The sequence below is a fragment of the Rhinoraja longicauda genome, chromosome 30 (assembly GCF_053455715.1).
Source record: "Rhinoraja longicauda isolate Sanriku21f chromosome 30, sRhiLon1.1, whole genome shotgun sequence".
NCBI lineage: Eukaryota > Metazoa > Chordata > Chondrichthyes > Rajiformes > Arhynchobatidae > Rhinoraja > Rhinoraja longicauda.
The window spans coordinates 2,596,857-2,614,206 of NC_135982.1; positions in this window are offsets into that span (position 1 = coordinate 2,596,857).

Consider the following 17,350-nt stretch of genomic DNA (forward strand, 5'->3'; position numbering starts at 1 on the left):
ACAAGATTTCATCTGCCATCTTTCCTCCTCAAATAAATAACCTTCTTTCAGGCATTCCTCCAATAGCCTTTGGATAATCTGCCTTGTTCGAAGTTACTACTGACAAAATGACTGAACCGCAGCCTGGATGTCAAGGTGACATATTGTTCCAGTAAGGAGACGGGATTAAGATATTGCGGTTGGAATTAGTTTTGCAGAAGCTCAGAACAGTTACAGTAAAATTAGGCCATGCAGCCCAACGAATGCATTCCCAATCTGTGCAGGAACAATCCAGCTAGCCCTGCCTCCACACGCAACCACTCTCTGTGGCTCTACAATTGTTTTCTCCGACCAAAAAGGGGATCGCAGAGCTGGGGGCTTCTCACAGTGGAAACAGTACCGCTAGTGGAGAGGGACAGAAACCGGAAGCAACGGGTTAACCAGCAATAAGTGAGCAAAGGAGTTCGGAGGAAGGGAGTTATAGGTGGGTAGTTACCAGGCAGGAATAGATTTCCAGCTAAGTGAAGACATTAATCGACATGAAATCAAAGATAAGAGTTATCATATCATGCCATTGTTTCATCGAGTGCAGATATTATGTGGTGGTGGTACATTTTTGGATTGGAAACCCGTATAAGCAACAATAACACAACATTATCATTTCATTCTTTTACCTCAAGGCCCCATGCTGACGAATTGTTCACCCAAGGAACCATCTGGCCGGCTGACGGCCAACTTAATTTCTTTCACATTTCTTTGTAAATCACAGCAGAGACTTTAGGTTTTGGGATTATGACAAAAAGACAAGGCGATTCAGGAAGGCCACTGCCTGCAGGGGACTTCTGACAGTTTAATGCCACCAGGCCCTGCAAATCTGATTCCACACATTCTCCTTCGAATTCTCCCACTTCCTTCAAACTAAGGCGTAGCTATGGGCACTCTCATGGGCCCAGCTATGCCTGGCTCTTTGTAGGGTACGTAGAACAATCACTGTTCCAGGCATACACTGGCCCTATCCCCAAACTCTACCTCCGCTACATTGTCGACTGCATCGGTGCTACCTCCTGCACCCATGCAGAACTCACCGACTTCATCAACTTCACAACTAACTTCCATCCTGCACTCAAATTCACTTGGACCATCTCCGACATCTCCCTACCATTTCTAGATCTTACCGTCTCCATCACAGGAGACAGACTATTGACTGATATGTATTACAAACTCACTGACTCCCAGGGCCATCTAGACCACACTTCTTCCCACCCTTCGTCCTGTAAATACTCTATCCCCTACTCCCAATTCCTCCGTAAAAACGGCGCATCTGTGCCCAGGATGAGGTTTTCCATACCAGGTCATCGGAGATGCCCTCATTTTTTAGGGAACGGGGGTTCTCGTCTTCCATTATAGATGAGGCTCTCGCTAGGGTCTCCCCGATATCCCGCAGCTCCGCTCTTGCGCCCCCTCCCCGCATTCATAACAAGGACAGAGTCCCCCTTGTCCTCACCTTCCACCCCATCAGCCATCACATACAGCATATAATCCTCTAACATTTTGCCACCTCCAACGGGATCCCATTACTGGCCACATCTTCCCATCTCCACCCATTTCTGCTTTCCGCAGAGACCGTTCCCTCCGCAACTCCCTGGTCAACTCGTCCCTTCCCACCCAAACCACCCCCTCCCCAGGTACTTTCCCCTGCAACCGCAGGAGATGCAACACCTGTCCCTTTACCTGTCCCCTCGACTCTATCCAAGGACCCTGAGTCTTTTCAGGTGAGGCAGATGTTCACTTGCACCTCCTCTAACCTCATCTACCCTACCTGTTGTTCCAGGTGTCAATTGTATATCCGCGAGACCAAGTACAGGCTCGGCGATCGTTTCGCTGAACACCTCCGCTCAGTCCGCCTTAACCTACTTGATCTCCCGGTTGCTCAACACTTTAACTCCCCCTCCCATTCCCACAGACATTTCTGTCCTGGGTCTCCTCCATTGTCAGAGTGAGGCCCAGCACAAATTGGAGGAACAACACCTCATATTTCGTTCCGGTAGCTCACACTTCAGCGGTATGAACATTCACTTCTCTAACTTCAAGTAGTCCTTGCTTTCCCTCTCTCTCTCCATCCCCTCCCCCACCAGTCTTACTGTCTCCGACTACATTCTACCTGTCCTGCCCACTCCCCTTACATCAGTCTGAAGAAGGGTGTCGACCCGAAACGTCACCCATTCTTTCTCTCCAGAGATGCACCTGTCCCGTTGAGTTACTCAAGCAACCGCGTGCTCGAGGGCGCCGCCTGGCCATGCAAACACGACGGGCGAAGCGCGGAGAGCGGGAACAGGGGGTCGTCCGTTGGTGGGTGGGTGAGCGAGCGCGAGCTGGGGTGCCCGTTGGCGGGCGGGTGAGCGAGCGCGAGCACGGGCACCGTTGGCGGGCGGGGGCGAGCTGGGGTGTCCGTTGGTAGGCGGGCGCGAGCTGGGATGCCCGTTGGTAGGCGGGCGCGAGCTGGGGTGACCGTTGGCGGGCGGGTGAGCGGGCGCGAGCTGGGGTGTCCGTTGGTAGGCCGGTGAGCGAGCGCGAGCTGGGGTGCCCGTTGGTAGGCGGGCGCGAGCTGGGGTGTCCGTTGGCGGGCGGGTGAGCAAGCGCGAGCTGGGGTGTCCGTTCGCGGGGTGGGGTGGGACCGGGGGTGGGGTGAGACCAGGTGTGGGGCGGGATCCCAGGGTGAGCGGGAACAAGCGGTGAAGTGTTGGTGTGTGGCGTCTGGATAGTTGTGTGAACGCGAGCTGGGGTGGTTGGGAACACGTGGGCGAGCTGCACACGGCGACGACTCGTCCATCACTCTTGTGCGCATCATTTCGTCAGCTGGAAATCAAATTATCTACCCTGACGTTCAGCCGTTTAACGCCAGGTACTATATATTTTACTTATTTATCTCGTGCCCTTTCAGGATTTTTTTTGGCAAAGAAAGGATACATTTAAGGAGAGCTATTTGGAAGAGCACCTTGTCGTTAGTATCCTTTGTAAAGCTCAGATTGGAGACTGTTGCCAAAATTAGGAGAGCTATCCTATTGACCAATCAAGCAACAACCTGGCACATTCATACTTATGGAATTAATGATACAACTAATAATCTACTACTTTAGAGTAGGAATGATCGATGTTCAGTCATGACCTCCAGTTCTTTTAGTGGCTGGTATAATAATGCTTAATATTGACTGGGACTGCCATAGTGCCAAAGGCTCAGATGGGGCAAAATTTGTTAAGTATGTCCAAAAAGTTTTTTCAAAACATGTTGATAACATTACCAATGATGTGGGGGCAACACTGGACCTCCTGTTAGGAATTGAGGCAGGGCAGGTGACTGAAGTGTGGTTGGGGGAACATCTTGAGACCAGTGACTATAATTCTCTTCTGTTAAAATAGTTGTGGGAAAAAAATAGAACTGGTCAGCAAGTTGAAATCCTAAGCAGGGGTGAAGCTAATTTTGATGGCATGAGACAGGAACGTACAAATGTTGATTGGGCATGGTTGTTTGCAGGTAAAGGAACATCTGGCAAGTGGGAGGCTTTTGAAAATGAGATGGGGAGAGGTCATGGTCAGGATTTTCCCGTTGGAGTGAAAGGCAAAAATGGCAGGATTCGAATCCCTGGTTTACCATGGATATCGAGAAACTTTTCAGTAAAAGGAGGCTTAACTGAACATAAGGCAGCTGAATTCCAGCAATTCCCTTGAGCAGTGTAAGAGATGTAGGAGTATATTTAAGAGGACATGAGAGTTTTGAAATAGGTGAAAGAGAATCCGAAAAGATTTTACGTGTATTAAGAGTAAAAGGGTAACCAGTGTGCCCCTGGCAATAGTAACCAGAGGCAATAGTGCCCCTTAAGGAACAAAGTGATTGTTTATATGATGAGCCACAGGAGATGGGCACAGAGGATAATGTTCTGCCATTATTTAAAAAGGGCTCCAAGGACAAAGCAGGAAAATATATGACTACGAGCCTAGTATCAGTGGTACGAAGGGTACTGAAGGGGATTCTGTGAGACAGGATTTACCTGCATTTGAAAGGCAAGGACTTATTAGGGATAATAAATATGATTGATTTTTTTGAAGAGGTGAGTAAGATGATTGTCGAGAACAGGTGGACGACCTTGTCCACATGGACATTAGTAAGACCTTTCACAAGCTCTTATGTGGTATGCTGGTCCAGAAGTTAGATCTCGTGAGATTCAGGATGAGCTATTTAATTGGTACATAATTAGGATTGGAAAGTTGTTTTCCAGATTGGAGCCGGTGACCAGTCATATACCACAAGGATTAGTTCTGAGTCCACTTTTACCATCTATATTAATGATTTGGATGAAAATGTAGCTGGTAAGAATAGCAAGTTTGTGGATGACACCAAAATAGTGGGCAGTGGGGAAGATTATTTAATATCACAATAGGATCAAGAATAACTGGGAAAGTGGGCAAGGGAATAGCAGATGGAATTTAACTTTGTGTGAAATGTTGCACTTTATTTAATTAAATGATGGCTTATGCAGTTAATGGCACCTACCTGGAAAGTGTTGCAAAACAGAGAAACTGGACAGGTTCATGGACAGGAGTGGGATGTGTGCTAAAATGCAGGAAAATACCAATAATAGCAGCATTCCAAAAAACACAATAAGTAAAATAAAGGAGTTTTGAAATATTTATTGTATAAATTACATTCTCCTGTTTGTTTACAACCTCAAGGAAATGTGCTTTGTCATTCATTGGAGTAGTTTTATATCCTGCATCTGTATAGCGTGCAATGTGAATGAGTGATTTATTTTACCCTTCAATTTGGCTGAACAGCAACTTTTGCATTTTATCACAGCTTCAAAGCGAACACATTTTTGCGGTTGTGGGATTTCCTTGTGGCTGTGCCAACATTTTGCAGTCTTGTTTAAACCTTAGTAAAGACAGCCTCTTCACCGCCCCTAATTGCAACTCTCTGATTAAAGAATAATTTTTCTTTGGCATATGTTATAATGTGATACAAAAGTCCCACCAAAGTGTTTGAAAATGGAAAACATCTGTAAAAAAAAGATCAGGATGCCTGCAGCGAGAAACAATTTGTTAGGCTGAGAAGCTATATAGCAATAATGAACCCAAGGTTTGAGAAGGCACAGATGGTTTATGTAAATATTTTTGTCAACTGCTCACAAGCATGCGAGGCTGAGAAATTGTTCCACTGAAGTGCAAAAAGTGTTTTTAATGACATCCAATAGACCTTTCACAAACACTTAAACGAATTGTGGTAAAAGTGAATGAAACATATTGTGACAAAGTGTGCAAGTAGTTATTTCACTAGTTGAGGTGATGATTTCACGAGTATTTTACAAGTATGTCACTAAACAAGCGTGTAAATGAATATTTTACAAGAATATAATTTGGTAATCAATTTACAAGTTTTTAATGATGCGATTAAGTTACAAAGATGCAGTTATGTAAGCAGTTCACTAGTGGGTAATGAGGGCTGTTATAAGAAAGCAATGGAATACTACGTCCCAATTGTGCGGTTTGGATGATAATCTTGCAGCTGTTTATCTTGAACAATTATTTTAGGGCATTAAAATGACATTGTTACTCCACCACTACCAATGCGTACATTCAAAGGTTATTAGGTGTAATGAAAGCATTTCTTAGTTGTAGAGACCTAAAAGAGGGGATGTAAGGACTGCCTTACAATCGGTAATTATCTTGTCCAATTCATAGGTAACAGAAAACGTGTTTGCTCATAAGTATAAAACAAGAAAGTTACAAGTCAAGAGTAAAGAGTTACTGGGAACAGATTAATGAAGTTCTTACTTGAAGCAACTTACTGGCTCATTAATTTAAATACAATAAAATTTTGTTATGAATAATTAACAATATTATTAACAATAATATAATATATTAACAAAAGTAATACTAGGTGACCATAATAGTGCAAAACCGAAGTTCGTAGCTCAACCTAAATCGTAGTTGTTGAGGTAATGTGCGCCATTCACAAGCCTGGCTGGTTGCTGGGAGGAAAGCCTTTATTCAAGTTCCTGTAAAATTTGAGAAGTTTTCCCTCATTCTGCAAACAACAAAACCAAAGAGCTGCAGTTTGGACATTTTATACGGGACTGGGGCTGATAGCGGAGAAAGGCTGCGGTCAGTTTTAACAAGGGATGTCACAATCCGTGGGTCCCAAGATGGCCGCGGGACCTCGTGACCAGCCACAAAAGCAAAAAACCCACAGCCCAGTCTCTAGGTTTCTGCAAAGCCACGGCCAGAACAATGGATGGATATTGGCCGTGCAGAAACCCGCGAAACCAGGTCAAAGTCCAGACACTGGGGCGCTGACATCAGCATGCTTCACAATGCCCCAAGCCGACCTACACAGTTAATCCCGTTAAGGGGGCACAATAGCCCATAGAAACCTACCTGGCAGGTGATGGGAAACCAGTTAAACCCATCACCTCTCAACGAGAAACAAATTAACAGACCGTCTAGCCATCACCGGTACCCCCGGACATAACGCAGAACAAAGAGAAAACTCGAAACCTATCTTTGAAACAAAGAGATCCCGAGATCTGGCGGGAGATAGGACGGGTCAGGATTAGTATAACTGGCCACGATTTTTGGGTTTTAAAAATTGAAAAATGGAACGCAAGAAGGGGGCGGCAGTCAGAAGGAAGAAGAAGAAGTCTCACGGCAGAAGTCAGAGGACGCAACGAACGGCAGGAAACTCACGGGACAAGCACGGGCACGCAAGAAACGGAAAACATCGGAGGAAGCAGCACGAACAGCCAGTAACCCCAGTAATAGCCCCATGATGAGCATGTACCCCGATCCTGCACATCCTGGACATAGTTTAGTGTAGAGGGGAGGGTGGTCTTAATTAACGTGGGTGTAAGTGTATATGTGTTGGCCAATTTTACGATGTGTCGTACGTTCCCCATCTTACAGTCAAGTATATGTCTTATAGAACATTGCGTTTAAGATTCAGAGACAAAGTATTCATGTAATTGTGCATATGTCTATTAGAACTGTGTCAAAGTATTCGTGTAGTTATGCATATGTCTAATAGAACTGTGTCAAAGTATTCGTGTAATTATGTATATGCCTTATACGTATATGTATACGTATATGTCTTATAGAACTGTGTCAAAGCATTCATGTACCATAGTCCCAAGCGCTCACGGGGAACCAGTGTGCGCGGCCTGGTCGAGGGACCAGAGCAAGGCACAGGGACCTTAGGTCGGGCGAAAGCTCGGCGCAGAAACTCCTTACAGATTATGGCGACCACGAAGGGACACTGGCAGCAGGACGATAGGGTGCCAGAAAAGGATTTGAAAACTAGGGACGTAATGGACGAGCGCATTGCGGACTATGTTTTTAGCAAGGTGAATATCACCAAACAGTGGATGTGTGTTTTACTGGAGGACAAGCGCCCACTGGATGCAGCGATCCGGTGGACGGCCAGCAAAGCCCATAAGAAATCTGTGGAAAAGGCGGTCTGGCTGACATGCTACAAAAAGCAGGTCCAGCTCTTGGACCGCGTGATTGTGGCACTGGCAGCCCAGATCAGGGACCTTCTTGAGGAGGTAGAGGAGAAGGCCGCGGGTGGGCACCAGTTGATTGAGGCTCTGGACTCTTTAAACAAGGAGTGCCGGGTTGTGACCAACCGCCACAAAGCCAGGGTAGAGCTGATGGAGTGCCAGATCACTGAGGCCATGCTCAGTGAGGGCAAGCTCAGGGAGCAGTGCGCTTCCCTGAGCCACCAGCTGGAGACCCAGGAAGAGAACCTCAAGGGGGTTAGGGCAGCCTACAAAATGGTTTTGGAGGACAGGTCGGAAGGGGCCGACCACGGGGCCTGCCTGCAGGAGATAGAGGGTTTGCGGAGTGCTTTAAATAAAGCAAGTGGGCTGGTTTGTCTAATGAACCCCCCAGCGAGTCAGTCGCTGGCGGTTGCGAAGGTCCCGGTTTCGGTCCCCAAAAAGACCGTGATGGCTTCGGCCTCCAGACTCCGCGATCCCCCTAGCTACGAGGCATCCTGGGAGAGGGGTAGTGTAGGGGAGAGAGAGAGAGAGGAGCTCCCGGTCGAGGACTCGGCACCGGCGCCCATGTGCCCGGTCCTGGAAACCAGACAGGGACCCACCGCGATGAATGGGGACGCCGGACCCATTCAGAGCGAGATCGTGGTGCCCCACAGCTCCCAGCAGTTAAGAGCTATGATCGGGCATGTAATGAAATTGTCCGAATCAGGGGACCCTTCGCTGCATTTTAGGGAGAGCGAGCAAACCGCCGCAATCAACGGTTGCGACGAGGGAGAACGGGCAAAATTGTTGCTGTTCTCCCTGGACAGCTCGATCCTCCAATGCCTCTCAGATGAGAGTAAAAGAGGGACCAGGACCTACGATCTCCTACGGGACGAGGTCTTGGAAGTTTTGGGGATGGGCGATGAGGGTCCGTTTGCCCGATTGGGGAAGACCCTCCAGATGGAGAACCCCCAAAGGTTTTTGCGGCGCGACTGTGGTCAGTATACCAGAGCAGTTGCCCGCAAGTCCCCGCGCGGGATGACCTGGTCGGTAATGGGAGAGCCCAGTGGCTCCGATGTTTGGTGTCAAACAGCCTGGCGGCCGTCAGGGAGCAGGCGAAAGCCTGGTTTGATCCCACAAATAGTACGGAGGAGGCGGTTTTGGACCGTCTCACGGTAGGGTATAGGAACACCCGGAGCACGTCTACCCGACTCGTAAAAGGGAAGGTGCACATGGCGGGGGCTACTGCACCGGCCCAAAAGGAGTGGCGACAGGAGGGTAACCCTACCGCACAGTCCAAGTGTTTCAGGTGCGGTAAGGTGGGGCACTGGCGGAAGGATTGCAGGGCCCACACCAAGGAAGCTAGGGTTGGCACCACCCTGCGCGCCGATGTCCCAGTTAAGCCCGAGATTATCGAAATGATGATCGAGGTGATGCGGTCCCTCATGGCCGCACTGGGGAAGGTGGCAGTCGCTACCAGCTCCCCGGGTGCGGGGGGGGGGGGGGCACTGGACATTCCCCAATGACATCAGCCCGCGCAGCCCGCCTATCTGTGTCCTCTCCGCTACGATGCGTGGAAGAGGCCGCTTGTGGAGATGGTAGTGAAGAGGCAAAGGGGCAATTATCTGTTGGACACGGGGGCTTCATGCACCGTGGTCCACACAGAGGAACCCTTTGACTCTCCCCTGTCCACAGGCGTCCCTTTCGCACTGGCGGGGTTCACAGGGAAGGAACAGGCTGGTGCGCGTTCCATCCCGCTATCCATTCATTTGGGAGCACTCCATACCACATGGGAGTGTATCCTGATGAAGTGGACAGAAGGGGGTGGGAAGGGGATCATTGGATCCGATTTTTTAGTAAGCCATGGGATCCTCATGGACTTACGGAACCATTGCCTTTGGGTGGACAAGGGCAGTAAGGGTGAGGTAATAGTGATTAGGGGAAAAGAGGGGAAAGGGACTCTGTGCACCATGAAGCCGCCCGAGGGTTACGACCTCGAGCGCATGGTGGCAGAGGTCCCGGCCGAACTGCAAGAGTGTGTGGGGAACAACCTGAACGCGTTTGCGACCCACAAACACGATTGTGGTAGGGTAGTGGGGTTCGAGGTTAGCATAGACGGGGACCCCATGACCAGACCCCAGAGGCAGTACAATTTCCCCAAGGAGGCGGAACCCGATTTGGAGATAGCCATGTCTTCATTGGTGCAGCAGGGCGTGCTGAGGCCGATAGCCACACACGTGAACTCTCCATTGTGGCCGGTTAGGAAACCGGATAACTCATGGAGGGCCACGGTGGACTACCGGGTCCTCAACAGTAACATCCCCGCCTGCGCACCCATGGTGGCAGCAGTTGCCGACCTCATAGGGAGTATCCCAGCGTCCGCGACCACGTTCACGGTGCTGGATATTTCAAATGGGTTTTGGTCCATTCCGCTGCGGCGGGAGGACCAGTACAAGTTTGCCTTTACTTTTAAAGGGCAACAGTACACCTGGAACTGCCTGCCACAGGGTTTCCACAACAGCCCCAGCATTTTTCACCAGTGTATGGCGCATAGCCTGAGGGAGTTTAGCCAGCGCCACCAGATCGTGCAGTATGTGGACGACGACCTCCTGTTCACAGACACGAAGGAGGAGCACGGTCCACTGCTGGCCGAGCTGTTAGAGCTGCTGGCTAGGAAGGGTTTTAAGGTAAACCCAAAAAAGGCACGGATCGGTCTGCCAGAAGTAAAATTCTTGGGTCTGACCATCCGCGCCGGGGAAAGGGCTATAGATCAGGCTAGGAGGGAGTCAGTGCAGGAGTTGCCGATTCCCTGCACAGTAACGGGTGTGAGGTCTTTCCTGGGACTGACCGGGTATTGCAGAGACTTTATCGAGGACTACGCGGCCACCGCAGCCCCGCTACTCCGACTCCTACACAAGGGAGTGGAGTGGTCTTGGGATGAGGGTTGCCAGGCCGCGTTCGAGAAGTTAAAAGGGGATCTGCAAACCGCACCAGCTTTAGGAGCCATAGATGGAGAGAAAGGGTTTTCTCTGGAGGTGGCAGCCAGTGGGGACAGCCTGAGTGTCGTGCTGCTGCAGGAGCGGCACGGTAGGCTGCGACCAGTGGCGTAGTCCTCCAGGGTGCTCACCGATGTGGAGAGGAGTTTCTCCAATTGCGAGAGGCACCTTTTAGCCATGCATTGGGCTGTGAAGAGGTCATTAATCTTCACAGGGACCTCCCCCATCACTCTCCTCACCCACCACACACCCACCCAGATGCTTCTGGATGGAAGGAGCGCTGGACCCTCCTCCTTTCACAGATGGATCTGAAGGTTGATGGTCTGTGCGAGCCCAAGCTCGCGGCCAATTTGGTATATCCCGGAACGGCCCATCGGTGTTCCGTGGAGGGGGTTTTAGACGTCGACATAGGTTTACGGGCTGGGATCCATCCCACAGGCCGGGAGATCTATGTGGACGGCTCCAGCACGGTGTCAGCTGGCGAACGACTCACGGGGTGTGGAGTTTATGACCCCGAGGCAGGCATTGCCTTGGCGATTAAGCTCCCCAGCACCATTTACTGTGTAGGTCCGGCCCTAGTTCAATGTTCCAAAATGCAACACCTCAAAACTTCTCTGTGGTAAATTCCATCAACCATTCCTCTGCCCACCTGGCCAATCAATCCAGATACTTCACAACCATCTTCACTATCTGCAAAACTGGGTGGCAGTGTGAACTGGGATACAAAGCTGGGTGGCAGTGTGGACTGTGAGGAAGATGCTATGAGGTTGCAGGGTGACTTGAACAGGTTGTGTAAGTGGGCGGATGCATGGCAGATGCAGTTTAATGTGGATAAGTGTGAGGTTATCCACTTTGGTGGTAAGAATAGGAAGGCAGATTATTATCTGAATGGTGTCAAGTTAGGAAAAGGGGACGTACAACGAGATCTGGGTGTCCTAGTGCATCAGTCACTGAAAGGAAGCATGCAGGTACAGCAGGCAGTGAAGAAAGCCAATGGAATGTTGGCCTTCATAACAAGAGGAGTTGAGTATAGGAGCAAAGAGGTCCTTCTGCAGTTGTACAGGGCCCTAGTGAGACCGCACCTGGAGTACTGTGTGCAGTTTTGGTCTCCAAATTTGAGGAAGGATATTCTTGCTATTGAGGGCGTGCAGCGTAGGTTTACTAGGAATGGCGGGACTGTCATATGTTGAAAGACTGGAGTGACTAGGCTTGTATACACTGGAATTTAGAAGGATGAGAGGAGATCTTATAGAAACATATAAGATTATTAAGGGGTTGGGCACGTTAGAGGCAGGAAACATGTTCCTAATGTTGGGGGAGTCCAGAACCAGGGGCCACTGTTTAAGAATAAGGGGTAGGCCATTTAGAACGGAGATGAGGAAAAACTTTTTCAGTCAGAGAGTTGTGAATCTGTACAATTCTCTGCTTCAGAAGGCAGTGGAGGCCAATTCTCTGAATGCATTCAAGAGAGAGCTAGATAGAGCTGTTAAGGATAGTGGAGTCAGGGGGTATGGGGAGAAGGCAGGAATGGGGTACTGATTGAGAATGATCAGCCATAATCACTTTGAATGGCGGTGCTGGCTCGAAGGGCTGAATGGCCTACTCCTGCACCTATTGTCTATTGTAAAACCGCTAACCTTTGAATCATCTGCAAACTTGCTAATCTTGCCCTGTATGTTCTCATCCAAATCATTGATGTAGTTGACAGTAACGGGCCCAGCACCAAACCCTGAGGCACACCACTAGTCACAGGACTCCAGTCCGAGAAGCAACCTTCACCATCAGCCTCTGCGTCCTACCATGGAGCCAATTTGCTATCCATTCAACTATCTCTCCTTGGATCCCATGCGATCTAACCTTCCAGAGCAGCCTATCATGTGGAACCTTATCAAACACCTTACTGCCCTCATCAACCTTTTTGGTCACGTCTTCAAAAAAATCAATCAGGTTTGTGAGACACGACCTCCTACGTACATGCTGACTATCCCAAATCAGCTCTTGCCCATCCAAATGCCTGTATAACCGATCCCTCAGAATTCTCTCGTAACTTTCCAACTACAGATGTTAAGCTCACCGGCCTATAGTTCCCAGCATTTTACTTGCAGCCCTTCTTGAAAAGAGGCACACCATTTGCCACCCTCCAGTCTTCCGGCACCTCTCCTGTATTTAAGGACGACTCGTAAATTTCAGCCAGGGCTCCCGCAATTTCCTCTCTGGTTTCCCACAATGTCCTCGGATATATCTGATCTGGAGATCTGTCTACCTTCATACATGACAGTACCTTCAGTACATCTTCGACGGTAACACTGACTGCTCTCAAGACATTTCCAGTGACTACCCCCAGTTCCTCCGTCCTACTGTCTTTCTCCTCGGTAAATACAGAGGAGAAATACTCATTGAGGACCTTGCTCATCTCCTGTGGCTCCACACAGAGGTGACTGCTTTGATTCCTGAAAAGTCCCACTCTCTCTCAAGTTACCCTTTTCCCCCTTATGTTTTTATAAAATATTTGGGGATTTTCCTTTATGCTATCCGTCAGAGTTATATCCTGGCCCTTTTTGCCCTTCTGATCTCCTTTTCAGTTTACTCGTTAGTTCCCGAAACTCCTCCAGGGATGCACTTGATCTCAACTGCCTATACCTGTCCCATGCATCCTTCTTGTTTTTGACCAACGCCTCAATTTCCCTCATCAGCCAAGCTTCCTTACGTTTGCCTGCTTTGCCCTTTACTCTTACGGGGACGTACATATCCTGAGCTTTCATCAGCACACTTTTAAAAACATCATACTTGGCCAAAGTCCCTTTCCCCTCAAATAACCTGTCCCAGTCAATTTGAGTGGGACATTCTCTCATACCCTCAAAGTTCTCCAGTTGAGCATTTTAACATCGTCCCGATCCATAACTATCTTAAACCTAATCGAACTGTAGTCATTGGTCCCAAAAGGCTCCTCCACAAACACTTCATTAAATTGCCCTTCCCAATTTCCAAAAACTAGAAAGGCGAGGGAAAAAGAGGAGGGGGGGGGGGGGGGGGGTTGCATTGTTGGTTAAGGAGGATGTCACGGCTGTGATCAGAGGTAATCTTACAGACGGTTCGTCTAGTGAGGTTATATGGGTGGAGCTGAGGAACAAGAAAAGGATGATCACCTTGTTGGGTGTGTACTACAGACCCCGGAATAGTCAATGGGAATTAGAAGAACAAATGCGCCAGGAGATTGCAGACAACTGCAGGTCAAATAAGGTTGGTGTAGTAGGGGATTTTAATTTTCCCAATATAGACTGGGAAAATCATAGTGTGAAGGGTTTAAATGGGGTGCAATTCCTCAAGTGTTCAGGAGAGTTTTCTTAAGCTGTATGTAGAAGCCCCCACACGTGAAAGGGCAACGCTGCACTGCCTCAATTACAAGGATGTCCTTCCTCAAAATAAGAGACCAAAACTATACACAATACTCCAGATGTGGTCTTACCAGGGCCCTATACAACTGCAGAAGAACCTCTTTACTCCTATACTGAAATCCTCTTGTTATGAAGGCCAACATTCCATTAGCTTTCTTCACTGCCTGCTGTACCTGCATGCCAACTTTCAGTGACTGGTGTACAAGGACACCCAGGTCTCGCTGCACCTCCCCCTTACCTAACCTAACTCCATTGAGATAATAATCTGCCTCCTTGTTTCTGCCGCCAAAGTGGATAACCTCACACTTATCTATATTATACTGCATCTGCCACGCATCTGCCCACTCACTCAACCTGTCCAGGTCACCCAGTAACCTCCTAACATCCTCTTCACAGTTTAGACCGCCACCCAGCTTTGTGTCATCCGCAAACTTGCTAGTGTTGCTTCTAATTCTAATTCCCTCTTCCAAATCATTAATATATATGGTAAACAGTTGCGGCCCCAACACCGAGTCATGCGGCATTCCACTCGCCACTGCCTGCCATTCTGAAAAGGACCTGTTTACTCCTACTCTCTGCTTCCTGTCTGCCAACCAATCTTCTATCCATGTCAACACGCTACCCCCAATACCATGCGCTCTAATTTTAGTCACCAATCTCCCGTGGTTTCTGTAAATTGTCCCAAGTGTGTAGGATAGAGCCAGTGTCGGGGTGATCGCTGGTCGACACGGACCCGGTGGGCTGATGGGCCTGTTTCCAAGCTGTATCACTAAATTAAACTAACCTAAATTTTATAAGAGTTATAATGATGAAATATTTGAATACTTCTGTAGAAGAATATTGCTGAAATTGCACACAAAATAGTGAAATCTTGAAAGGAGAAAAGTATGGGCAAGAATTGGTTTAGCAATAAGACAGTGTTTCAAACAAAAATCCAGCAATCAGTTTCTGTTCCTTAGCCAACTATGTTGATATGCTTTCGTAATTTTAGGGCTTTGATTTTAAACTCAATGCTTTAGAGAGTTTATCAATTGTCTCTTTTAATTTCTGTTATATATTACCATTTTATTGTGGTATTTTTTAAAGAAAAACAATTAAAATTTGCTATGTCTTGATTTATCAACTAAAATTTTGGCCCAACATGCCAATTGATCCACAACTTTAAATTAATGGTTCGTAATGCCTATTTTCCCCCCTACTTGCACAGGTTTAATATTAGAAATCCTCCAGTTTTCTGGCAAAGGTCATGTACCAATTGATGGTGAAAAATTGTAGTTTGACTTGATCCTTTTTTTTCACTTGCAAATTATTAAGGGATTGTTAATTTGTTAAGGGATACAGCATGTAACAGTGACTTGACTGTTGGAGGGAACTTGAAAGAGTCAGAAGAGGAGTTTTCTCCGCACGTGTTCTAAATCAAGGCCTTGCAGGAATGTGCAGAAGGTGCATCCCCAGGCGCTTGCAGTTAATAATCAATTTTTTTGTTTAAATTATCAATCTAAAATTTAACAGACTGTCAAACAAAGCTGCATTTTTTTTTCTTTTACAACTTGAAGAATTCAACTAGATATTTTCACTTTGAACTTGTAGCACCATGTGTTTATTTGGTGTCAGTCTTGGTATTGAAGAAACTAATACAAGTTTATAAAAATTATTACCATTTGTGAAAATTCCTTATTAAATAAATATCACTAGAGGGGCGTGGACCCGTTAGGTCCAGATCTCTCCTGCGAGCGCTCCTGCGGGAGCGGCAACCCCGTTGGGTGCAAACCTCTCCTGCGGGCCCGGCAACCCTCCCCCAACAGATCCAAAACTCTCCTGCGGGCCTGGCAAATTTCCGCGCAAACCTCTCCTGCGGGCGCGGCAACCCTCTCCTGCGGGTGCAAGTCTCTCCCGTAGATCCGTAGACCCGGTGCTGCCCAGGGAGTGTCCCCCAGGGCCGTTGGCGGGCGAGGAGGGACAGGGAAGGGGAGAGGGAGCCACTCACCTCGGCCCCATGCGGCCAGCGCTGCAGCCAAAGCGAGCTGCGGATCTGAAATCTCTCCTGCAGCGGTGGCGAATGGCGGCGATGGCCATCCTGTTTGACCCTCTGCCGCCGCGCTGCACCACGGGAGGAAGGTCAGGTGCAGGGCATGCTGGGATGAGTGCCGGTCCTCCTGGTGGGGGGCAGGGGGTGGAGCGCATTTATTAAAGTTTATTAAGTTAATTGTTTGTAAAAAGTAACAAAACTTGATTTATTGAGACCGCGGGGGAATGGTAATTAGGGTGGGCCTAAAATTGTTGCGCTATCGTGTACGGTTTTGGCTGTATTTCGAAAACAAGTATAAGCACAAACCCACAAATATACAAGATGAGAGTTTTAGTAATATAATAAATATATATAGACCAAATGGACCCATTCTTCCCCTCCCCCCTCCCCTCCCCCTTCCCCTCCCCCCTTCCCCCTTCCCCTCCCCCCTTCCCCTCCGCCCTTCCCCTCCCCCTTCCCTTCCCCTCCCCATCCCCATTTTGGCTGTAGTTCAGGATCAAACAATAAAACAAACTAGTTTTAGTATATAAAATATTGGCCCCATATTTGGTATTAGATGATAGCTGGCAATAAATATAGTGACAGCGTGTAATTATCAGAGTATTTTTAATAGAGAGAAGTAAAAACAACACTATTTGGCAACTTTTTAAATATGCATTCTAGGATGCAGAAATGATTTCCATAAAACCCACATTGAACATAATTTTTGACAACATTTAAGTGTGTTTTTGAGCCTTTTACATTCGTTTTTCTGTGTTGTTCTGCATGATTTCCTAGACTGCCTGATGCTGCTGACTCATATAGAGTACTGAAGAAGGGTCTCGACCCGAAACGTCACCCATTCCTTCTCTCCCGAGATGCTGCCTGACCTGCTGAGTTACTCCAGCATTTTGTGAATAAATCGATTTGTACCAGCATCTGCAGTTATTTTCTTATATATCATATAGAGTACTATTGGATAAGTAAATATTTAATGGATCCATGAAGGATATCTCTATTTTTTAAATTTAATTTTACTGTGGGATCAGTGGGAAGGCTTGGTATCTTGGTGGATCCAAGAAATATAATTATAAAGTTGCTTGGATGGATCTTGATAGAAATTCTTTGAAAACAAACTAGTGGATTTTTAGAAAGTAACACATAGTTGCATGTTTTCTGAACCATAAATACTCTTCATTCCCTTCTCGTTACTGTCCCTTCCTTTTCTGCCTCTCTTTTCCACTGCTCTTCCTTCTTTACTACTCTTGTGCGAGCTGGATGCGAAAGAGAGTTCAAGGTCTCTTCCAGAAACATGAGCAAATAACATAATTTGATGGACGTGTTTACTACAGAGGGATACTATAATATTAGAAACACTATTTTTTTGATGAAACATTAAACCAAGGCTCCTTCCTGTTCTTTCAGATGAACATGAAACACCCTAGG